Genomic DNA, 25,947 nt, shown 5'->3' on the forward strand with positions numbered 1-25,947 from the left:
GGGAGCAGATTCAATGCAGGATCTGGCTTCACAACATCGGTGAAATAACGACGTCCACTCACTTTCAGGGAAAACTGTGAACAACTCACATTGTCCAGAATATGAATACACAGCGCAGGCAGTTTAGTTCCCATATTCTACTGCTGCCCTGACATTCATACGAAAATGTACCTTTCAAAGAGAGCGTCTGTAGCTGTGGAATGACAGTGGCAGCTGTTTCCCCTCGCTCTTACTGCCGCCCTTGGTAGTGTAGGGGCTGGTATTCTCATCTTACACGCGGTAGTTGAGTGTGCAATTCTCTGTTGTGGAAAAGCGGAGTGTTTTGGAGCAGAAAGATGTGAAGTTCGGATGCTTCTGGAGATCTTGTTGAAAAGTTCGGTGACGCGAGGAAGATGGTTTGCAGACTTTTCCTCGCCTGTCTGGGTGACATTCTCAGCGCTGCAGAGGTTCCTGTGAAACGCTGCTCTCATGTTTTGGTCCGAATTCATTTGGTTTCATTCCCGCTGCTTCCGTTTGTTGGGATTGCAGATTGGGTCAAACGGATGGAATCCGTGGATGAGTGCCCTGCTTCTAGGAATTGTCTGGCTGTCCTCTGCTTTCCCTGTCCTATTATTGTTGTGCTATTCTAGTCGAATGTGTCGCCCTTGCCGTTTGTACGTATTGCTACTAGGGACTGCTGGACTGACGCCCACACAAATTCTTTGCCAAGAACCAATATCCACACACTTTCATTCGCAAATGCATGGCACACAAAGTTCGCAACGAGGATATGCTTTGAGGTAATTTTTAAATCATGCTTCCCTGTATGAAAAACAAATTCTGGAAAACGATATCCAGACTCCTCCGAACACTCGGACTTATGACAGCACAGAAACCGAGAGCCTCACTCAGACAACAACTCACGAGAAAACAAGGCCCAATACGCATCATGTGCAGGTCAAACGTGGTTGACTTGATTCCACGCAGGGACTGCACGAAACACGACATAGGAGGAAGAGGCTGACAACTAAAGAGCTGCATTCATAATTTCATCTGGACTGTAAACGCCTCGGACAGCTGTTCCTTGCAGTTATGCACAGAATATTGAATGTCTCTGATTCCAGGGCTTGGAACTCGGATGATATGACCGTCTAAAGCACTGGTTACTTCCTTGTGTGAGGTAACTCCTGATGGAACACATGTAACACTCTATTGCTCATTGAGAAATATATCCAAAATAGGAGCTCAGAGCAGCATTTCTGTTGTCTTTCTGGTACTGACCCTGACATGCCCTGTGGCACTACACTTATTCTGTGATTCCTGAGGGTTTGGCACATGCTTCCACGATCGCATTATGGGCAGTAATCTGCATTTTCGCTTCAATAACGGGTGTGTGAAGCGGAGGCCCACCATTCTCTATTCAATTTTTCTCTTCTTATGCACAACTGCAATACAGTAAAGGATCAATTAATATTGGAAGATGATATACAGAGGCCTGTGAAATATCGAAGTTTTAATGACATTTATGCAATGGTCAGAGATTACCTTGATTCAGTAAATAAGGACGTAAAGTCTGTTTGGCTGGAGTTGAGGAACAGTGAGGAATGAACTCACAAGCATGTGTAGTTTACAAGCCCACTCGCAGTAACCACAAAGCGAAATAAATCGTACAAGGAAAAAACATTGTGTGTGAGTGACAAAAATGGCAATAGTCATGCGTGATCTTAACTTCCCATCTAAAACTCTCGGTTCCATTGTAAAAACGTTTGGAGAACCATAATCAAAAAAATCCCACATGTCCCATAAAACATCACGAGGGATATCTTGGTAATTGATTACTGGTGACTAAATTTTCCGATTTTCTTGGAAACCATCTCTTTAATTGTGAGCATCAGAAAAGGCTTTCTTTTGGCAGCAAGAAATAAATATGTGATTAACCTTTGTTCGTTTCATGTATAAGAACATTGAGACTCCTCTGCCCTGCACATCTTTTGCGTTTCTATCGATTTTAATAGTAGCGTGTCTTTTGATTCTTCCCAACAAAGTATATGAACACGCATTCCCGACATGAAACTGCATCTGCCAAGAATACTCTAATTGTTGGACGGAATCCTGAGGAACAGAATGTACATGTATTTGGAAAGACAAGGATTGATTCGGGACAGTCAACATGGCTTTGTGCGTGGGAAATCGTGTCTCACAAACTTGAATGATTTTTTTGAAGAAGTAGCAAAGAAGATTGATGAGGGCAAAGCAGTAAATGTGATCTACATGGACTTCAGTAAGGCGTTCAACAATGTTCCCCATGGGAGACTGATTGGCAAGGTTAGACCTCATGGAACAGCAGTGGACCTAACACCGACCCTTGTGGTACGTCGCCAGGACCTGGACACCAAGAAGAGCATGTTCCATCAACTACAACACTGTTTTCTATTGGCAAGCCAATTACTGATCAAAGCTGCAATCTCTCCCACAATTCCATTCCACCGCATTTTATATAATAGCCTATTGTGGGGAACCTTATCGAACAACTTGCTGAAACCCATATCCACCACATCAACCGGTTTACTGTCATCTCCCTGTTTGGTCACTTTGTCAAAAAAGTCAATAAGATTCGTTCGGCAAGGCCTACCCATCACAAAACCGTGCTGACTGTCCCTGATCAGATTATTCTTTTCTAGATGGTCATAAATCCTATTTTCAATAACCTTTTCCAACACGTTACCAACAACTGCAGTGAGACTCACTGGTCTGTAATTACCAGGGTTGTCTCGACGACACTTTTTGAACACGGGAACAACGTATGCTATGATCCATTCCACAGGCACTATTCCTGTAGATAACGATGATTTGACGATCGATGACAAAGGCTCATCAATCTCTTCCCTTGCTTCCCAGAGGATACTAGGACAGATCCCATCCAGCCCAGGGGACTTGTCTGTTATCACACTCTGCAGTATTTCTATCACCTAATCCTTGTGAACCTCAATCTCTCGTACTCTGACGCAAGTATATCAGTATCTTCCTCGCCAACATTTTCATTTTCTATAGCGAACACTGTCGAAAAATATTTATTTAGCGCTTCCCCTATCTCCTCTGACTCCACACACAACTTCCCATTATTATCCTTGATTGTCCCAAATTTAACTCTCGTCATTCTTTTAATCCTGACATACCTATGGAAAACCTTAGGGTTAACCCTGATCCTATCTGCCAACAACTTCACATGTCTCCTCCTGGCTCTTCTCAGCTCTCTGTTTACATCTTTCCTGATATCGTTGGAACCCTCGAGCGTTCTAACTGAGTTTTCACATTTTGTCCTAACATAAGACTTCTTGTTCTTCTTGACCAGGGATTCCACTTCCTTAGTAAACCACGGCTCACGCGTTCTATATCTTCCTCCCTGCCTGACAGATACATACTTATCTAGGACACACAGGAGCTTTTCCTTGAATAAGCTCCACATTTTAATGTGCACACCCCCTGCAGTTTCCTAGCCCATTCTACGCTTCCTAAATCTTACCTAATCTTCCTAAATCTTGGGACTTGTGCCTCACAACACACTTCACATTCAACAACCAGATATACGAACAAATCAACGGAACACCCATGGGCTCACCGATCTCGGGACTCATAGCAGAAGCAGTAATGCAAAGGTCAGAACAGTCTTACCGGAAATTCAACCCAAACTCTGGGTCAGATACGTGGATGACACCTTTGTTATCATTAAAAACACGGAAATAGAGAAAACACACCGGATCATCAACTCCACACTCACAGGAATCCGATTCACCAGAGAGGAAGAAAAGGACAACCAACTCCCATTCCTAGATGTGATGGTACAGAGAACACCTAACGGAGAATTCACCACAAAGGTACACAGGAAAGCCACACACACAGACCAAGTCCTGAATTATGAGAGCAACCCCCCAACATACACAAATGAAGTTGCATCAAGACACTATTCAAAAGGGGCACAACACACTGCAGCACACCAGAACTGCAAAAAGAGGAAGAGGAACACCTATACAAGGTATTCGCCGAAAACGGATATCCTCGCAATTTTATCAACAGATGCCTAAGGGATAGACCACGGAATTAGGACATGCCACAACCCAAAGGAGTAGCCACACTACCACACATCAAGAACATTTCCGAACTGACAGCCAGACGACTGCGACCACTAGGACTCTTGACGGCACACAAACCAACAGCCACACTCAGACAACAGCTTACCAGAACTAAGGAACCGATACCCAACATGAGCAAAACTAATGTAGTGTACAAAATCCCATGCAAGGACTGCACAAAACACTAAATTGGACAAACAGGAAGACAGCTAACGATCCGCATCCACGAACATCAACTAGCCACGAAACGAAGCGACCAACTATGCGTAGTCGCCACACACACAGACGACAAGCAACATGAATTCGAGTGGGACAACACTACTATTATAGGGCAAGCCAAACAAAGAACAGCCAGGGAATTCCCAGAAGCATGGCACTCATCCACAAACTCCATCAACAAACACATCGACTCGGACTCAATATACAAGCCACTGCAGCGGAGAGCTGAAACTGACAACTGGAAGCGGCAAGGACAGGCCACTATAAATGGCGCAGGAAACACCACAGAAGCGCTTCACAGGAGGCTACCAAGCACTGAGGATGTCACCTAGACAGGGGACGAAACGTTTGCAACAAAAACTTCCAGCTCGGCGAACAGAACCACATCATTGTCTTGAGTGTTCCAGAGTTTTTCATTGTCCCAGAGTCCAGATGAAGTTTGCATTCCTCACGTACGTGAGCGAGAATGCTTTCAATGTGTCAGATCAGTTCCTGTCCCGAGAACATCAGAATCAATGTCCCGTCCTCTACTCGGTCCGACAGTGCACACTTTTTCATTCTCCTCTGATTCCATTTCCCAAAGAGTTTCTCAAGATTTTCAAAGCTGGAGCCTAAATTATATGGTTTGCTTCCTAAACATTTTTTCAACTGCCAACTGACAATATTTTCACAGTATCTCTTCACAATCCTTTGGCCTGCACCATGTCCAGGGATGAGAAGTCCCGTTTGGTGGAGAGATACCCGAGGCTGATGAGTTTCACTTTGGAACAAAAAAGGTTAAGTGGCGATTTCCTGCGGTTGTTTCTAATGATGGAGAGGGAGCGGTGGGGAATGAGCACTTTGACGAGCAGGAGGAAGTGTTGCCACTGACCCGAGTCAGAGAACAGTGGAGAGGGATTAAAAGAATCTAATGAAAAGCAGCACTTCTGCTCAGGACGTTCAATAACAGCTGCAGAAACCCGATGTGTCGAGCAGTGTATCTGGAAAGAGCAACAAAGATAATGTTTTAAATATGGAACATTTCGGATGAAGAACTCGAGTTTCCCAAGTCTAATCAAATTACCGGCCTGATTCACAAAATAGTTTTTCTGAACTTTGAGCGAAAATTGTTCCAGCCGGAAAGTATTCATAACGTAGGCAGCAGGATTCGAACCTACGTGGATTTCTAATCCATCGCCTGAACCACTCGGCCATGACTACAGACCGCCCAGGTGTCGTCTGTTCTAATGTTTCCCGGTCAAATGTCAATGAGGTTATCCTATGTTCTTACATGGCACAATAACGGGGCAGAAGTATGACACTTCTACAACGAACTGTAACTGTTTTGAGGAACTCCTGTTCATTTTCACGCACAGAGGGAGACACACCAGAAGACCCTTGACCAAATCAGCCGTGATCTCATTGAAAGCTACCGTTACTTGAGCGAAATGCTTCTATCTCCTTTCATACCTTTGCTGTCATTTGTAAGGTGCGAGACACCAATGTAAAAGAAGAAAAGCACAAAGGTAGGAAAAGATATTTGCAGGCAAACTGAGTCAAAATTATTTATTGAAAGGAAAATCACACTTGGCAATTTGCCATATCTCTGCGAATATGACCAGCAGAAGTAAGCAAGGGAGCTATTGATCTGAGTATTCTCGGACCTGAAGCAAACAAAGTTTAGTGACATATTCATTTCTTTTTCTGGCGAACGAAATGATCTTTCCTGATGGTTACAATGAAAGAGATGGTTCCCAATAAAAGACAGAGATTATTTCGCATGTCGATATATTTCAATGTGACACGATTCATTTTCAGTCCCTAATTACCCCAGAGATGGAGGAGGTGAGTTACTTTTCTTCACTCTTCAACTCCTCAGCACGGAGGTACAAACATGAAACCGCGAGAGATGGAGATCTTGAATTGGGAACCAGAGACACTGAAGAAACTAGGCAAAAGTGAGAACTGCAGATGCTGGAAACCTGACTTTAGATCAGAGTGATGCTGGAAAAGCACAGCAGGTCAGGCTGCATCCGAGGAGCAGGAGAGTCGACATTTCTGTTGCCAGTCATGCTCCGCCGCACAAACAATTTTCGTTTTTGGCTCAGATTTCCAGCACCTGCAGCTATTTGTTTTATGTTAACCTTCATAATGTTTTGGACAAAACCAATGACCTGCCAGCATCGGAAAATCGGCAGAAGTACTGGTACACCGATATGTTTGCTGAACAATACAACCATTCCATGAGCGGGAATACGATCCGGGCCACGGTGCTGAGAATACCGAAACCTCACAAGTAAATAACAAGACAAGGCGATAGATACTATAGTATTTGGTGTAAATAAAACACCCTGTCTGAACATTTTCGTTGCAGATTTTTTTCAAATTGTATTCGAAGATTTACAAAGTGGGAAAAGGCCATTCCGCCCGTGTGCATTGCGACTAATCAGAGAGTCATCTATTCTAGTCGCAGTTTCGAACTTTGGCCCAAGGTGTCGTCTGTTCTAATGTTTCCCGGTCAAATGTCAATGAGGTTATCCTATGTTCTTACATGGCACAATAACGGGGCAGAAGTATGACACTTCTACAACGAACTGTAACTGTTTTGAGGAACTCCTGTTCATTTTCACGCACAGAGGGAGACACACCAGAAGACACCCCCAAACTGACGGCGGTGTCCGTTGTGGAGAGCTGGAATTTGAAATGGACAATAGGACAAATGCAAGCTTTACATGCAGAAGCACAGAGGCGATGTCCCGAGAGAACTTTACAGGGGAGCGTCAACGTATACCACGGTTAAAGTGAAACACTCCCCCGCGAGTCAGGTAGGACTCGAAGCTACAATCTTCTGGTTCGAAGTCAAACGAGTTATCCATTACGCCACTGGGCGAAGAGACAAGCCTGCACTTTGCAGAATGTCGATATGTAACGCCATGGACTTTCACGGAATCAGAATTAAAAAGGTGAACAAGCACCGAAGATAATCACCAACCCTGCTTCACTTCGAAGTTTCCAATTTGTGAAGCAGTGCCTTTCACTGGCAAAGGAGAAACATTTGTCCTCAGCTGCCTGCTTCAGGGTCGCGTCCTTCTCTGCTGGAAGTTTCCATCGTTTTATTCACAGTCACGACGCGACTTCACGATCCACTCCAGTGAAAAAGTGTCATGGTGTCGTCCAAACAAGACCCTGCAGAAACTCGGCGAGAAACCTCTGGTCATTTCGAGCTCTGGATGTGGAATTAGACGAGATGTCTGACACCTTTTATTGGCGCCGCCACTTCACTGCAAATTAGCGGCACAAAACGAGCCGTTGTTAGCATCAGCTTGATTTGTACCTTCCTGCAGTGCATTTGCTAAACAAAATCAGATCGCTCCCATCCGGCCCAGCTGACTTATCTATTTTCACACTCTGCAGTATTTCTAATATCTCTTCCTTGTGAACCTCAATCTCTTCTAGTCTAGACGCAAGTATCTCTGTACCTTCCTCCCCAATATTTTCATTTTCTATAGCGAACCCTGTCGAAAAATATTTATTTAGTGCTTCCCCTATCTCCTCTGACTCCACACACAACTTACCACTATTATCCTTGATTGTCCCAAATTTAACTCTCGTCAGTCTTTTATTCCTAACATACCTATGGAAAGCCTTAGGGTTAACCCTGAACCTATCTGCCAACAACTTCTCATGTCTCCCCCTGGCTCTTCTCAGCTCTCTTTTTAGGTCTTTCCTGATATCGTTGGAACCCTCGAGCGATCTAACTGAGTTTTCACATTTTGCTTAACATAAGACTTCTTGTTCTTCTTGACCAGGGATTCCACTTCCTTAGTAAACCACGGCTCATGCGTTCTATATCTTCCTCCCTGCCTGACAGGTACATACTTATCTAGGACACACAGGAGCTTTTCCTTGAATAAGCTCCACATTTTTAATGTGCTCACCCCCTGCAGTTTCCTACCCCATTCTACGCTTCCTAAATCTTACCTCAATGCAACGTAATTTCCCTTCCATGAGCTGAAACTCTTGCTCCGTGGACTACACCTATCCCTTTCCAACACGAAAGTAAACCTGAGAGAATTGTGATCGCTGTCTCCAAAGTGCTCACCTACTTCCGAATCTAAAACCTGGCCAGGCTCGTTACCCAGTACTAAATCGAAAGTGGCTTCGTCTCTTGAAGGCATGTCTACATACTGTGTCAGGAAGCCCTCCTGCACACACTGGACTAAAACTGACCCATCTATAGTACTCGTACTGTAGTGTTCCCAGTCAATATTTGGATATTGTCTTGAGTGTTCCAGAGTTTTTCATTGTCCCAGAGTCCAGATGAAGTTTGTATTCCTCACGTACGGGAACGAGAATTCTTTCAATGTCTCAGATCAGTTCCTGTCCCGAGAACATCAGAGTCAATGTCGCGTCCTCTACTCGGTCCGATATTTAACGCTTCTTCATTCTCCTCTGATTCCATTTCCCAAAGAGTTTCTCAAGATTTCCAAAGCTGGAGTCTAAATTATATGGTTTGCTTCCTAAACATTTTTCCAACTGCCAACTGACAATATTTTCACAGTATCTCTTCACAATCCTCTGGCTTGCACCATGTCCATGGATGAGAATCCAGTTTGATGGAGAGATTCCCGAGGTTGGTGAGTTTCACTTTGGAACAAAAATAGTTAAGTGACAACTTCCTGCGGTTGTTTGTAATGATGGGAGAGGGAGCGGTGGGGAATGAGCACTTTGACGAGCAGGAGGAAGTGTTGCCACTGACCCGAGTCAGAGAACAGAGGACAGGGATTAAAGGAATCTAATGAAAAGCAGCACTTCTGCTCAGGACGTTCAATAACAGCTGCAGAAACCCGATGTGTCGAGCAGTGTATCTGGAAAGAGAAATAGAGATAACGCTTTAAATATGGAACATTTCTGATGAAAAACTCGAGCTTCCCAAGTCTAATCAAATTACCGGCCTGGTTTGCAAAATAGGTTTTCTGAATTTTGAGCAAAAATTGTACCAGCAGGAAAGCATTCATAACGTAGTCAGCAGGATTCGAACCTACGTGGGGAAACCCCAATGGATTTACTAATCCATCGCCTGAACCACTCGGACATGACTACAGACAGCGCAGCTGCGCTGAGCATTGACCAAATCAGCCGTGATCTCATTGAAAGCTGTCGCTGACTTGATGAGGGAAATGTTTCCATCTCCTTTCGTACCTTTCCTGTCATTTGTCAGGTGCGAGACACCAATGTAAAAGAAGAAAAGCACAAAGGTAGGAAAAGATATTTGCAGCCAAACTGAGTCAAAATTATTTATTGACAGGAAAATCACAGTTGGCAATTTGCTAGACCTCTTTGCGAACATGACCAGCAGAGGTAAGCAAGGGAGCTATTGATCTGAGTATTTTTGGACCTGAAGCAAACAAAGGTTAGTGACATATTCATTTCTTTTTCTGGCAAACGAAAGGGTATTTCCTGATGGTTACAATGAAAGAAATGGTTCCCAATAAAAGACAGAGATTAAGTCGCATCTAGATATACTTCAATGTGATACGATTCACCCTTCAGACCCTAATTCCCCCAGAGATGGATGGGGTGAGTTACTTTCCTTCACTTCTCAACTCCTCAGCATGGATGTACAGACATGAAACCGCTAGAGAAGGAGTTCTTGAATTGGGAACCAGCGACACCGAAGGAACGAGGCAAAAGTGAGCACTGCTGATGCTGAAAACCAGATTTTAGATCAGAGTGATGCTGGAAAAGCACAGCAGATCAGGCAGCATTCGAGGAGCAGGAAAGTCGACGTTTCTGTTGCCAGTCTTGCTGCGTTCCGCAAACAATTTTCGTTTTTGGCTCAGATTTCCAGCCTTCATAATGTTTTGGGAAAAAAACAATGACTTGCTCGCATCGGAAAATCGGCAGAATTACTGGTACACCGATATGTTTGCAGAACAATAAAACCATTCCACGATCTGGGCCACGGTGCTGAGAGCACCGAATCCTCACAAGTAAATAACAAGACAAGGCGATCGATACGATCCTATTTGGTGTAAATAAAACACCCTTTCTGAACATTTTCGTTGAAGATTATTTTCTACTTGTCTTCTAAGATTTACAAAGTGGGAAAAGGCCATTCCACCCATTGTGCATTTCGGCTAATCAGAGAGCCATCTATTCTAGTCGCAGTTTCCAACTTTGGCCCAAACTTTGGTCATGGTGTCATGCAGAAACTCAGCGAGTTCACACAGATAATTTTGTGTGTGCAGAATGATTTGCCACATTTAAGGCAAATTCAATGGCATCCGAATGGGTATATAGACAGGAAGCGTTCAGAGAGATAAGGAACACATTTTGGCAAATATGGTTCAATTAATTTCGGTTATCTGTTCAGCAGGGACCGGTTCGATAGTAGGGTCTTTTTCCGTGCTCGGCAACTTTGATGTGCTCCCGCAGCTGACACCGATTTTAATGGACCATTTGCAAAAAAATGCACTCTGTTTGTTACGCAGTCAGCGCGTTTGCCTATATTTCTGGAGGGTGGATGGGACGACCTGACCCATCTATGAAGGTCTTTCCGGGCTTTTGCTGTCAATGACCATTCGTTTAGCACCTTCCCAACTTTGCCATCAAAGGGTTTGGCTGAAGAATAATACCGCACGGATAATGTTACCCCCCTCAGCTCTCCAACGAATCCAGAAACTGACAGCTCTTCATGTGGAACAGAAGCAAAACAGAAAGGGTGGACCATTGTCAGACACACCGAAGCATGCATGCTGCCTTTGCTGCAGTGCAAGCCGATTATGTCATGAACTGCTCAGAGAAACGGCAGCGAGGCAATTCAGGACATACTGGAGACTTAGTGCATTGCCAAGTCACAGGAAGTGCTCAACAAACATAAAACAAAACGGAACAGCAATAACCCATGACAAATGAAGTTTACCAATTGCACTCGTGATGAAATTAGGTCAACAATGCGCTGATGACTCCATCTGATCGAGAGGACCAATCACCAGCCCCCTTCACCAGGACAGTAATGAAGGAAATGAGAGAAATACAAAAAAAAACATTTCTCATCGCGATTGCCAACCTTTTCGCCACTGCAAGAACAAAAACGACGAGCAGGTACAATGCAGAATATGGTTTCATATCAGCAATGAAATAGTAATATCCATTCACTTTCAGTGAAAACGGTGAACAAAGGAAATTGTCTGAAATATGAATACCCAGTGCAGGTTACTTGGTTCCCCGATTATACTGTTGCACAGACTTTCATCTTTAAAGATACCTTTCAAAGAGAGTGTTTGTGGCTGTCCATATGACAATGGAAATTGTTGCCCTCGCTCTCACTGCCGTGATTGATCGTGTTGGGTTTGGCATCCTCACCTTGCATGCGGTAGTTCAGTGTACAATTCTCTGCTGTGAAAAATCGGAGTGCTTTGGAGCAGAAAGATGCGAAGCTCGTGTGCTTCATGGAGATGTTGTTGGAATGTTTTGCGGTGCTGGGAAGTGGGATCCTCACAGTTCTAGGTAACATCCTCAGGGTTGCAGAGCCTGTTGTGAAGCCGACTGTCCTGTGGCGGTTGGAATTGATTTAGTTTCAGTGCCGCTGGGTCCAGTTGTTGGTGTTGCAGATTGGATCCTGATCAATGTGTTTATTGATGGAATCCATGGATGGGTGCCCTGCTTCTAGAAAATCTCTGGCTGCCTTCTGATTGCCATGTTCTATTACTGTTGTGCTGCTGACGAGGATGCTCCCTGTCTGTACGTATAGCTACTCGGGACAGCTGGCCGTGGCAATTACTGACGGCCACACAAATTCTTTGCCAAGAATATGTATTCCACAACTGCATTACCAGATGTCTGGTACACTAAATTGTCAACTAGGATATGCCATAAAGCAATTGAAACACCATGCTTCCCTTTAATAAAATAAATTTATGGAAACTGATAGCCAGACTCCTCTGAACACACGGATTTAGGACAGCACATAAACCAAAACCTCGCTGAGGGAAAGCTCACCAGAAAAGAATATCAAATGCCCATCTTGTGCAGGACAAATGTGGTTGTCAAGGTTCCACGTAGGGACTGCACGAAACACTATATCGGAGAAACAGTCGGACAACTAGTGAGCTGCAATCATGAACTTCAGCCAGCCCGTATACGCCACGGGCAGATGTGCTTGTAGTTGTATGTAGGACATTGAGTGTTTCTGATTCAGGGGCTTGGACCGTCTGTAGCACTGGTTAATTCCTTGTGTTGTAACTACGGTGAGAACATATGTAAAACTCGATTGCTCATTGAGATGTACATCCAAAATATTAGCCGAGAGAAGGAATTTGGTGGTTTTTCTGGTGCTGTTCCTGTCATGCCCTCTGGCACTGGACTTATTGTGTGCTTCCTGACGGTTCGGTGCATGCTTCCGTGATCGTATTTTGGGCAGAAACCTGCGTTTTAGCTTCAATAGCGTGCGTTTGCAAACCTGGTACACCTCCCTGTATTTTGTTATCTCTTATTGTGTGCAATTGCAACACGGCAAATTATTAATTTACATTGGAAGGTGACAAACGGAGGCGTGTGAAATGCCAAGGTATTAGGGACATTTATCCAATGGTTGCATATTACTTTGATTCAGGAGATAAGGATGTAAAACGTGTTTGTGTAGAAATGAGGACCAGTGAGGAAAGAAGTCATCCGCAGGTGCAGTTTACAAGCGCACTCGCAGTAACTACTACGTACAAGAAAAAAATACTACATGTGAGTGATAAAAGATGGCAATAGTTACGGGTGATCTTAGTTTCCCATCTCCCACTCACGGTTCAATGGTGAATAAAAAAGTTTGGATGACAATAATCAGTAAATCATATCTGTCCCAGAGAACAACGCGAGCCATATTTTGGTCATCGGTTAGTTTACAGCTGACTTAGTATCTGTCTTTTCTTGGAAACCATCTCCTTTGTTGTGACCATCAGGAAAGATATTACTTTTGACATAAAGAAAATGAAGATTATGTCACTAATCTTTGTTTGTTTCATGCCCAAGTACAATCAGACGACCTTGATCAACTCTGTTCGTCATGCTAGCAAAGAAATCTGGAAACATGCCAAGTGTGATTTTTCGCTCAATAACTAATTTTGATTCAGTTTGATTGAAACCACCTCACCCTAAAGTTGGGCTTTTCTTCTTTTAAAATGGTGTCCGGTATCTTCCAAATGCCGGCAAAGATATGAGAGCAGATGGAAGCAATTTAGCCGATCAAGTGTGCGACAACATTCAATGAGATCATGGCTGATTTGGTTAATTCTCAACCCCCGTTTTTATCCTCATCTCCGTAATGCTCCATGTCTGTCTATCACAGCCTTGAATACACCTCGCCTTCACAGCCCTCTGTTGTTAGGAAACCCACAGATTTGCTACCCTCTGAAAGAGTGAATATCCTCCTTATCATTTTCTTAAATGTTTGATCCCTTCAGCTGTGAGAATGCACTCTCGTCCCAATTTCTCGGGGGTGTACATCAGAGCAGAATAAGCCCCTGAAGGGAGGTCTGCATTCTCCAGTGCCGCTCCGTATATTTGAAACATTTTCATATTTTGACCTCTGATTAAAAATAGTAGAACTAATTTGCACATCAGATTTGCCAGTGGTGAATTTTTTTCAAGAAGACTTCAATGAGCGTAATTCTACTGGCAGTGAATAGGGCCCGACAAATTAGATTACTTACAGTGGGGAAACAGGCCCTTCGGGCCAATAAGTCCACACCACCACGCGGACGCACAACCCACCCATACATTTACCCCTTACTTAACACTACGGTCAATTTAGCATGGCCAATTCGCCTGACCTGACCATCTTTGGACTGTGGGAGGAAACCGGAGCATCCGGAGGAAACACATGCAGAGCGTGCAAACTTCACACAGTCAGTCGCCTGAGGCGGGAATTGAACGCGGGTCTCTGGCGCTATCAGCCAGCAGTGTTAACCACTGTGTCACCGTGCCGCCCCAATGCAAGGGCATTTTTCTTTCGGGATCCAGTGCTGTGTTTATTCTCCTCTCTGCGCATGAAAATGGATCCGACCCATCCACTTTATCTCTCGTCAATATGTGTGTAATTCAAATTGATGCGGCCATGACTACATGCTGTCTTAGTATGTCTTATGTCATGGAAAGTTCCAAACTGAAACACCAGGATTTGGCTTTTCTTGGCACCCCAGCATCCTCCTCATTTCGAAAGCAAGAGAGTCTGACAGCGAATACTGGGGTACCAGGAAAAGCCAAATCCTGGTGTTTCAGGTTGGAACTTTCCGTTACACAAGACATACTAAGGCAGCATTGCACCTGTGTAGTCATGACCGCGTGATACACGTGATGGATTAGAAATCCTTTGGGGCTTCCCTCCACAGGTTCGAATTCTGCTGGCTCCGTTTTTGGTGATGTAATGCAGGACGAGTTTTCACTCACAGTTCAGAAATCTCGTCTCAACAAACAAGACCAGTTAGTTGATTAGACATAGCAAACTCAAGTTATTAATCAAAAATGCAACACACTTAAAACATTATCTCCGTTTCTCTTTTCACAGTTACTGCCAAACCCATCGAGATATTGCAGTATTCTTTGAATGTACTGTGCAGAAGTGCTGCTTTTGAATAGATTCCTTTTACCCCAGTCCTCCGTTCACTAACTCTGGTTAGTGGCAACATTTCACCCCCGCTCGTCGAAGAACCAATCCCCACCATTAATTTTCCCATCATTATAAATAGCCGCAGGAAATTGCTGACAAACCATCTTTGCTCCAAAGCGAAACTCACCAACATCGGGAATCCCTCCACAAAACGGGACATCTCATCCCTGGACATGGTGAAATACAGGCGATTGTGAACAGAATTTGGGAAAATATTGTCACTTGTCAGGTGAAATAATGTTAAGAAGGCAAAGCACGTCACCCAGTCTCCAGCTTCGTGAATCTTCAGAAACTCTTTGGGAAAAGGACTCATAGGAGAATGAAGAAGGGTGAATTGTCAGACTGATCGGAAACAGTCAGTACAACTTCCCGTTCTTTAAGAGAACGGGACATTGATTCTGATGTTCTCAGGACAAGAACTGATTGGAGACATTGAAGTAATTCTCGGTCCTGTACATGAGGAATACAAACGTTGTATGGACACTGGGACAATGAAAATACTCGATACCACACAAGATACTGAGAGGTTCGAAGAGAGATGTTCCCGATTGGAGCAGAGCTGGTTCCCAGTGACATGGGTGTGTCTGTCGTGGATGGGATCAGACTGTTCCCATTTCTCCATTATGAATGTCCAAGTCCTTATTTCGGAAAAGTAAAACTGATAGAGTACAGTTGTCGTTCTGGGAATGGCAGCCTGAATTTGGAGGTCAATCACAGACTGCTTTCGAGGATCGTCCAAGGTGTTAGGTTGGAAGTATCAGCTCACTCGACTGTTAACTGAAATGTTACTGGTTCAATAGCCCCAGAGCGACAGCGATTGATGTTCATAATGCATCTGTTTTCTGTGCAGCACCGTTTCGTGTTTCTAATGGCGTCAGGAAAATGTTTTCCAAACAGAAACCTTTGGTATGACGAACGATAAAAAAGTTTCTGCATTGCTTTAATGGTTACTGTAAAGAAATGTGGATTCTGGGAATCTGAAGCAAAAACAGAAACTGCTGTCGAAACTAACCAGTTTGGCAGTGCCTGTGGGAGATTACCGAGTTCTGATGAAGTTTTGAAATATTTGTCTCTGATTCTCTCTGAATACACGCCGTAAGATCTGCTGAGATTCTCCTGGTATTTCTGTTCATGGTTTTAACTGAATGCCTATACCATTTATAAGGATGACACAACCAAACCCACCACATACCAAAATTAAGAAATAACACCTCAGTATCTCACTCCACCGCAAGCCCAAGGATAACTACACGATACTGCACTTCTCCAGCTTCCACCCTAAATATATTAAAGAAGCGATACCGTAAGGTCAAGCGTTTCACCTGCACAGGAACCGCTCAGATGAGGAATAATGCGACAGACACCTAAAGATTTTGAAGGATATCCTCATGATAATGGGTTACATGTTGAACTGATTGATCGCCAGTTCCGGTGTGCTACAGTGAAAATCTGCTGTGAACTCGTCAGAAGGCAGACAGAGGGTGCGGCTAATAGAGTATATTTCATCGTGAGTACTTTCCTGGAGTTCAGCACGTTCTTCACAGGATTCAGCATGTCACCGATGATGATGAGCATCTCACTAAGAACGTCCCCATGACTTCAATTCTCACCTTCAAACACCCAGCAAAATTATGACATACGACAGTTTACTGTAAACTACTCAGCCTTCACATAGCATTAACCACAACACCACAGCACCATGCCTTCGCAACCTTTGCAAGACATGGACACTACCATCACCCGTTGGGACACCACCCACCACGTACACGACAGGTACTCATGTGACTCAAGCAATGTTGTTTGTCACATATGCATCAGGCAATGATACCACAAGATACCACAAGATACCCAGTAATGATATATTGGCGTTACCATGCAGATGGTGTGCCAATGGATGAATGGTAACGGCATAAAAATTGCCAGACAGGATTATTCACACCCAGTCAGGGAAGAGTTCAGCAATCAAGGACATTTGGTTTTCAATCTTCAACTGAATGTCGGCCAAGGCGGCTTTCTTGATACACAACAACGCAAAATCGCTAAACAGAATTGGATCGCCAACTGCCTTCGTTGTGGTGATGGCATCAACCATAATATTCGGTTCATGTCACACTACATGTGACCCACCACACTGTTCTGTATCTGTGACATCTTCCTTATTGTTCTGTTTTCACACCATCACCGTGACAAGTTGTTATTGTCTCTCTACCTTAATCACTTTGTTCAATATTGGCTAACTGATAATTTGGGTCAGATTCGCAGCATGCGACTCTAGCCAAATAAAAATCAGAAGAACTGGGAATGCTGTAAACCAGGAGCAAGGACAAGGGTTACTGGGCGGGGTGGGGGAACGGGACTGGGGCATCGGGGAGAAGGGGGCAGGTGTTTCGCTGGTCTGGGGACATCTGTGGAGGAATAAGAGAGTTAATGTTTCGGAACTGGTGACCCTTCCTCTGGTGTTTTTGTTGTGGAACGATTTTCCAGTTGCTTCTGTTTCTGTTCCATGTCATTCCAGTGCCTTGATTTGTCTCCAGTACGACTTTATTTTAACGGTTTGTAATTATCTCTCTGCCTCACTTTGTTGGATCATCGGTCATCCATTCTGTTGGCACGCAGTCATTGACATATTACTCACACTGACTGACACTTTTGTTCACTTGCAGAGACTAAGTCTTTCACACTCCGCTCCCACAATTTGCCCGATATTTTGATCTGTGTGCCCTTGATCTCTCTTCCCTTAAATTGAGTGTTCTGTGTTATTCCCTCCCACTTCACCTAACGAAAGGGCTCTGGTCCGAAATCTTGTTATTTCAAATAAACAAGTGCATCTATAACCTGGTGTGATTTCTGAATTGGTCCATCGCAGTCCAAAACCACAACCTCCACAGCAGGTAGACGGAAACACCATCACACGCACTTTCCCCTCCACACTATGTTCAAGCTCATTTACTCCTGTTGCCGCATATAATTCTGAACTTGTTGTTGTTCTTGATGAAATCTTAAGGTTCAAGCGATTCTTTTGCAATGTATGTACTTTGGAATGTGGTTCAATGTCAAAGAAAAACATACTTCAAGGGACGATATATGCTTCAAAGCTTTGCCTGAGTTGTTTAAATGTCATTTATCCTGAACCCAGTGAGCTGACGGAAGAATAAACATGCTTTGCACTTCTACCACACGGTGCCAGGGACCCAGTTCAATTCCAGCCTGTGGCGACTGTCTGTATGGTGCTTGTACTCTTCCCATGTGTGCGTGAGTTTTCCTCCCACATTATGAAAGCTGTGCAGTTTCGGTGGATTGCCAAATGGAAAAATACCCAACTTGTCCAGGTATGTGGACGTCAGGTTATTTCGCTGTGAGAAACTGGAAGGGGATCGATGAGGAAGTGTTTTTTGTTGGGATAATCTTCACTGCTTTGGTGTGGACTTGATAGACCGAACGGCCTACTTCCACACAATTGGGTTTTTACGAAAATTATTGCGATCGTGCGATTTTCCAGACAGTCCGAAAGATAAATAATGTTTCCAGGTGTCGTTTTGAATGTCTGCAAAAGATATTCCAATTCTCACACAGGAACTACACCTCGAAGTCTGCACTTACACAATTTAAATTTGTGCATTCAGTGTTCACGCTTTGGAAATCACAGCTTTTTACGATTAAGATCAAATCTTGTGTTTCTTAATCTATATTATAAACAGTCGAATTTGTCTCATTTATCTACATTTAATGCATGTACTTCAAACTGATTGGAATGGCAACTTCTCAGATTCAGGTTCATTTTGATCGTGGATAGGAAGCTGACAACCACTCTTCCCATCATCCCAAGTGGATTTGCAAGGCATCGATCACCAACGCTGAGCCGTGCTGCTTCCTGGGAGAGGGTGAAGCGCGGTGATGGCCTGTTCGGTGACATCATACATGTATTTGTCTCCAGTTAGTTTCTGTGGAGTAGGACTGACAATGAGGGGAAGTTCGAAGGCAAGAGCTGATTCTGGGAGGGGAAGCCTCTTGAACAGTTTTTGGTAGTATCTGAGAGTCTTTCCAAACTTCAAACAGGCAAAGTCATTGAATAAAATCTCGGGGGTTGCCTTCTAACAGGAGAATGGTGTAACCGAAAATATATAACATAGCCTAAATGAAGATAAATACCGCAGTCTAAGCAGGACGAATTGTAAGAAGAACATATTTGATTGAGGACTTCCTGCTGCAGCCTTTAAGTAGCGCAGCTTAGTCAGCTGCTCATAAATGATGATAAAACATCTATCCTCTAACTGATCACCTTCAGCCACGTGCTGGAGTATGTCTAGTCTACTTATGTCTTCCTTTTGCTGCAAGATGGCTATGGAGACGTGTATGTCTTTGATATCAGGCTTATTCGGAAGAATGGCTCTACTAAGGTTTGAAGTTAGCTTTCGTGATTCGTTGGTTAGCACTGCTGCCTTACAGCATGAAGGACCTGGATTCGATTCCAGCCTCAGGCGACCGTATAGAGTTCACATATTCTCCCTGTGTCTGCATGGGTTTCTTCGGGTTGCTCCAGTTTCGTACTACAGTCCAAAGATATGCAGGTTAGATAAATTGGATATGCTAAATTGTACCTCGTTCTCCAGAATGTGTTGGTCAGGAGCAGTGCAAAGTAATAGGGAAGGGAAATTGCTGTGGGTGGAATACTCCTTAGAGGTTGCGTGTGAACTTGTTGGGCCTAATGACCTGTTTCCAAACTGTAGGGATGGTATGATTCTATTTCAGAACGTCGATACTTTAACAGCGTAAGGCATGGTACAACTCAGTAGATTGCTAGTAAAATGGTGAATGGTGGATTCACGCTGATTATCTGTGTCAAAGTTAACTGGCATGTGTTCATCTCAATTGGAATTGACGACTGTGCAAATTTAATTGAAAGAGAATCATGGCTGGAAAATACCTCCAGTGAAAATGCATCACCAAATTCAACATTTCTATTCATGGCAAGTTGCTGACTCAGCCTATCTCAAATGTCTGATTGCATGAATATGCTGCAAGAACACAGGGATACACATTTCCAAACTGCTCCTCTTAACTCTGTAGCTTAAGCGTTACATTTTTGTGAAGGTGTTCTCACCTCCCAGTAAGTGTTGGCCTTCTAACAATTGAGTTTGACAACGTTTATTTGAACAGTTCATTAAACTATTGGGATGTTTTGAAGTGGGGGAGGAGAGCAACCCTCTGATCCACTGGGACAGTGAAGGACTGACTGAAGGAATACCTATCCTATTGTGATGTTTAGTACCTTGGAAGCGAACATGCAGACAATGATTTTCCCATTCGTTTACTTCCTTTGTCTTTAGGACGATAGTAGTTCTAGAGTTTCGAACATCTGCAGGTTCTACGTGGACGCCCGCAAGCGATCGGGAGAAGGGAGTAGTGGGCAGGACGTTTGAGTAAAGTGAAAGGCAATCATGACTGGAGGGCGTGAGGCTGTAAGTGAGAGAGGAAGTGGTGATGTAAGGCTCACTGTTGGCATTAATGGGTCAGCCCATACTGGCCACTGTTTACACTGACTTACAGAACACTGCTGATCAATTCACCACAATGATAGTGTTCTCTTGGCGTTGTATTCCCTCTGTGCATATTAACGTGGTTTATGGGCCCCGAGAGGATGAACGTATCTTCTTTATCCTGTCGGCTTAAACAGATGAATATATCTGTTTGAAATGAACGCAATACGAGATTGGCTCTTTCGGTGCATTTGCACTGGAGAATGTCCAGGTGTGAACGTTTCTTTTCTGTATCAGCGGAGGTTAGTTTAAATTCTTATGGAGCAACTTTCATAAAGTAGCAAATGTCCAAGTTACTGTGACTGAACAGCTAATTAAATACACATATGGATATGAACAGCATCATCTGCGCTGACACCGTTGATGAATTAGTTAAAGCGTCTGGTAAGAACGAGACTAGTATGGTGTCAAATCCTGGCGTTGCATGTCCTGTACATTGAAGGATCGTTGTTTAAACTTCTTTAAAATGCTGTATTGTTGATCCACCACACCGAAAGAACATTCTTCTTGTGTTTGAGTTCAGCGCATTTTTATTTCGTGTTACCACGTCTTGCCGCCTGCTGTGCCCCCATCTGTCAATACTAGATCCTGCTAATTCAACGGAAAGATTCTGTACTATGTTCCACAAGGACGTTTCAGTTAACAGTCGAATGCGCTGAAACTTCCAACCTAACAAATTCGACGATCCTCTAAAGCAGTCCGTGACTGAATTCCAAATTCAATGTGCCATTCCCTGAACGACTATTGTCCTCTATCAGTCTTACTTTTCCAAATGAAAGACTGAACCATTCATTATGGAGACATTTAAACAGTCTGATACCCCCAAGACAGACACACCCATGTCACTGGGAACCAGCTCACCTCCATCAGGGATAATCTCCCTTTTTGCCTCTCAGTGCCTTGTGTGTTCCAGAGATTTTCATTGTCGCAGAGTCCAGATGAAGTTTCTATTCCCCATGTACAGGGGTGAGAATGTTTTCAATGCTTCAGACCAGTTCCTGTCCCGACAACATCAGAGTCAATATTCTGGCCTCTGCTCGGTCCGACAGTTCACCTTTCTGCATTCTCCTTTGATTCCACTTCCCAAAGAGTTTCTCAAGATTCCCAAAGCTGGTGCCTGGATTGGTTTGGCTCCTTAACATTTTTCCAATTGCCAATTGACAATACTTTCACAGTAAGCTTCGGAAACCTCTGGTCTGCACCATGTCCAGTGATGAGAAGTCCCGTTTGGTGGAGAGATTCACGAGGCTGGTGAGTTTCACTTTGGAACAAAGATGGTTAAGTGGAAATTTTCTGCGGTTGTTTGTAATGATGGGAGAGGGAGCGGTGGGGAATGAGCACTTTGTTGAGCAGGAGGAAGTGTTGCCACTGATCCGAGTCAGGGAACAGAGGATAGGGATTAAAGGAATCTAATGAAAAGCAGCATTTCTGTTCAGGACATTCAATAACAACTGCAGAAACCCGATGTGTCGAGCAGTGTATCTGGAAAGAGAAACAGAGATAATGTTTTAAATATGGCACATTTCTGATGAAGAGCTCGAGTTCCAAAATCTAATTAAATTACCGGCCTGGTTTGCAAAATAGGTTTTTTGAACTTTGAGCGAAAATTCGCCCAGCAGCAAGTCATTCATAGCGGAGTCAGCTGGATACGGAACTACACGGGGTGACCTGAATGGATTTTTAACCCATCACCTTAACCACTCGGCCATGAGTACTGACGAAAATGCAGAGTTGAGCATTAACCAAATCAGCCGTGATCTCATTGAAAGCTGTCGCTGACTTGATGGGCTAAATGCTTCCATCTCCTCTCCTAACTCTGCTGTCAATTGTAAGGTGCGAGACACCAATGTAAAAGAAGAAAAGCACAAAGTTAGGAAAAGATATTTGCAGCCAAATTGAGTCAGAATTGTTGATTGAAAGGAAAATCACACTTGGCAATTTGCTAGATCTCTTTGCAAACATGGCCAGCAGAGGTAATCAAGGGAGCTTTTGATCTGAGTGTTCTTGGACCTGAAGCACAACACAAATACATCTCTTGGGTACTATTTTGGACGTATTTCTCAATCAGCTATCATGTTTTACATATGTTCCATCGGGAGTTACCTCACACAAGGAAGTAACCAATGCTGCAGACGGTCATATAATCCGAGTTCCAAGTCCCGGAGTCAGAGACACTCAGTGCCCTATGTGTACCTGAAGGAACAGCTGTGCATGGGGTTTACAGGGTAACAGAACTGCATGAATGCAGCTCGATGGTCGTCTGTCTCTTTTCCTCTATAGTTTTCTGTGCAGTCCCTGCGTGCAATCTTGTCAACTATGCTTGTCCGGCACAAGATGGGCATTGGTCACTTGTCTCTGAGAGAGGCTGTTGGTTTATGTGTTGTCATAATTCCGAGTGGAAGGAGGAATCTGGTTGTCAGTTGCCAGAAACTTACTTTAATAAATGGAAGCGTGCTTTTTAACTTGCCGCGTGGCATATCCTCATTGCGAAGTTCGTGCACTGCGAATCACGTTGCGGGACAATCCAATTTTGGCAAAGAATTTGTGTGGCAGTCACGAGTTGCCACGACCAGCTATCCCGAGTAGCAATACGGACAAATGGCAATAACTACAATTTCGATTAGAACAGTACAACTTTAATGTGACAGGGCAAACAGAAGGCAGCCAGAAGATTTCTGGGTGTAAGGCAATCACCCAAGGTATCTTTTCATATGAAAGTCTGTGCATCAGTAGAATCTGCGACCAAAGTACTCGACGTTGGTTATTCATTTTCCAGACAACTTCTGTTGTTCCCCGTTTATTCTGAAAGTGCATAGACATAGTTATTTCACCGTTATTTCGAAAGAAGATCCTGCATTGAATCTGTTCGCCGTTTTTTGATGCTGTGGCGAAAAGGTGGGCAATCGTGATGTGAAACGTTGCTATACTTTCATTTCCTTCATTACTGTCCTGGTGAGGGAGAAAGGTGATTGGCTCCCTCGATCAGATGGAGGAACCGGCGCATTGATGGCCTAATCTAATCACTGATATAATTGGAAATGTTCACTTTTAATGGTTCGTTGTTGTTTTGTTTTGTTTATTTTTTAAGATACTTGTGCACTTACTGGGACTTGGCAATACACTAAATCTCCAGTAGGTTTGGAATTGCCTCGCTGTTATTTGTGCGAGCAGTTCATGTCAGAGATGACTCACAGTGCCTCACAGACAGCACTTACGCTTCGGTGTGTCTGATCATGGTACTGCCTTTTCAGTTTTGATTCTGTTCCACTTGAAGAGCTGTCAGTTTTTGGATTCACTGGAGATCAAAGTGGGTAATGCGATATGTGAGGTATTTTTCTTCAGCCAAAATCTTTGATGGCGAACTTGGGAAAGTGTCAAGAAGAATGGTCATTGGCAGCAAATATCCGGAAAACCTTCATCTCTGGATCGGTTGGGCCAATCCACCCTCCAAACAAAATAGCCAAACTCGCTGACTGAGTAACAAACATCATGCGTTTTTTGCAAATGGTATATTCAAACCGTTGCCGGTGACTGGAGAATCTCAGAGTTGTCGAGCATGAAAAGAAATCCCACGATCCAACTTCTCCTTGCTGAATAGATTTTCGAAATTAATCCATACGTAACTGCCAATATTTGTGCCGTATCTCTCTGAAGTCTTCCTGTCTACACACCCATTCAGATGCCTTTGAAATGTTGTGAGTGCACCAGACTCTGCCACTAAATGTGGCAATTCATTCCACACACACACAAGTTCTGTATGAAAAACAAGTGTTCCTCACATCCCTTTATTTTTTTCCTTTCTCACATTAAACGTTTGCTATGTGGATTTGAACTCGCATGTCTTGTGAAAAAGTGCACCCTGACGACTTACTTTGTCTGTCTTCCTCATGATTGTATAAGCGTCTGTGAGGCCATCTCTAAACCCTGAAGCTCCTGGGAATCTGACGAAGCCTATTCAGTTTCGTTCTCATATCCAAGCAGTGAAAATCTTGCAAATCCTTGTAAACATTTTCTAAACTTACACTTGCAAGAAGTGTGTCCAGCTGCAGCACTTGTTTGACCGCGTGGCCACTCTGGAGCTGCGGGTGGACTCACTGTGGAGCATCAGCAACCTTGGAGAGTTATGTTGCCTCCCACGTGCTCAGGCCAGGGATGTCGCCAATCGGCTGAAGAGCATTCGAAAAGGGGATCGTGCACAGCCAGTTGTCTTGGTGCATACAGGCACCAACGGAAAAAAAAACAAGATGAGGACCTGCAGGGAGAATTCAGGGAACTAGAAGAGAAATTAAAGAGGTGGACCTCAAAGGTAGTAATCTCGGGATTACTGCCGGTACCATGAGACTGCCAGCGTAGAAATGAATTTAAAAAAAGGCACGATGAACACGTGAGTTGAGGAATGGTGCTGCAGGGCCAGTTTCAGATTTGTTGGATTTTGCGAGCAGTTCTGGGGAATGTGGGATTATAAGAAAATTGACGATCTACATCTGAACCAGACAGGAACGAATCTCCTTTCGGGAGTTTTTGCTACTGCTGTTGAGGAGGTTTTATACTTATGTGGCAGAGGGCTGGGAACCACACCATTAAGCAAGTCGGCAGTGAGGTGGAAACTGCAAACGCTAAAAATCTGGAAGATAGCATTAATAATGGGAAGAGTAGGCAGAGAGCAGATGAATGCAAAAGAACTGGTGGCCTGAAATGCATCTATATTAATGCATGGAGTATAGACAGATGAACTTAGATCTTAGGTTGGTGCCTGGGAATATGACGTTATTGCGATTACAGAGATTTAGTTGAAGGAAGGTCAGGGTTGGCAACCAAATGTTCTAGGATATAGACGCTTCAGACAGGACAGGGAGGGAAGTAAAAGGGGAAGGAATTTCGTTGCTGGCCAGGGATGATATCATGGCTGTGCGAAAGGTGGACATCATGTAGGGCTTGGGTCGTGAGACACCATGGATGGAGCAGTGAAATAAGAAGGGTGAGGTTAGATTTTGGGGCTGTATTACAGTGAGCGTGAGGTGTAAGAAAAAAATAGTTAAACAGATCATGGAAAGATGTAGAGGCAATAATTTAGTGTTGATTGGAGATTTCCGTTTTCCCAACATTGACCGGGATACTCTTAGCGTCAGAGGTCTGGATGGGACATCATTTGTAAGAAGCCTCCAGGTGAGATTTCTGGAGCGGTATATCAATAGTCTGACGAAAGAACAGGCCATATTGGAACTGATATAGGGTAATAAGCCAGGGCTGGTGATAGCAGTTGCCGTGGGTGATTTCTTTGGGAAGTGTCCAATATTCTGTAAGTTTTAGAATACTCATTGACAAAGATGAGAGTGGTTCTGAGGAAAGAGTATTAAACTGGACCAAAGCTAATTATATCAAAATTATGCAGGAGGTCGGAAATGTGGATTGGACACATCTATGTGTTGGAAAGTCCACAGTT

General features: G+C 43.8%; 1 non-coding gene across 1 annotated transcript; it reads right to left on the bottom strand.

The window, feature by feature from the left end:
- Positions 1-9,327: 9,327 nt before the first annotated feature.
- On the bottom strand, positions 9,328-9,410 carry trnat-agu (transfer RNA threonine (anticodon AGU)). The gene has a single exon. It is a non-coding gene; the product is annotated as a tRNA-Thr (tRNA).
- Positions 9,411-25,947: the final 16,537 nt, after the last annotated feature.

This window comes from Chiloscyllium plagiosum, unplaced genomic scaffold (assembly GCF_037043375.1).
Source record: "Chiloscyllium plagiosum isolate Xiang-an unplaced genomic scaffold, Cpla_swu_hap1 HiC_scaffold_38, whole genome shotgun sequence".
In the NCBI taxonomy this organism is placed as follows: domain Eukaryota; kingdom Metazoa; phylum Chordata; class Chondrichthyes; order Orectolobiformes; family Hemiscylliidae; genus Chiloscyllium; species Chiloscyllium plagiosum.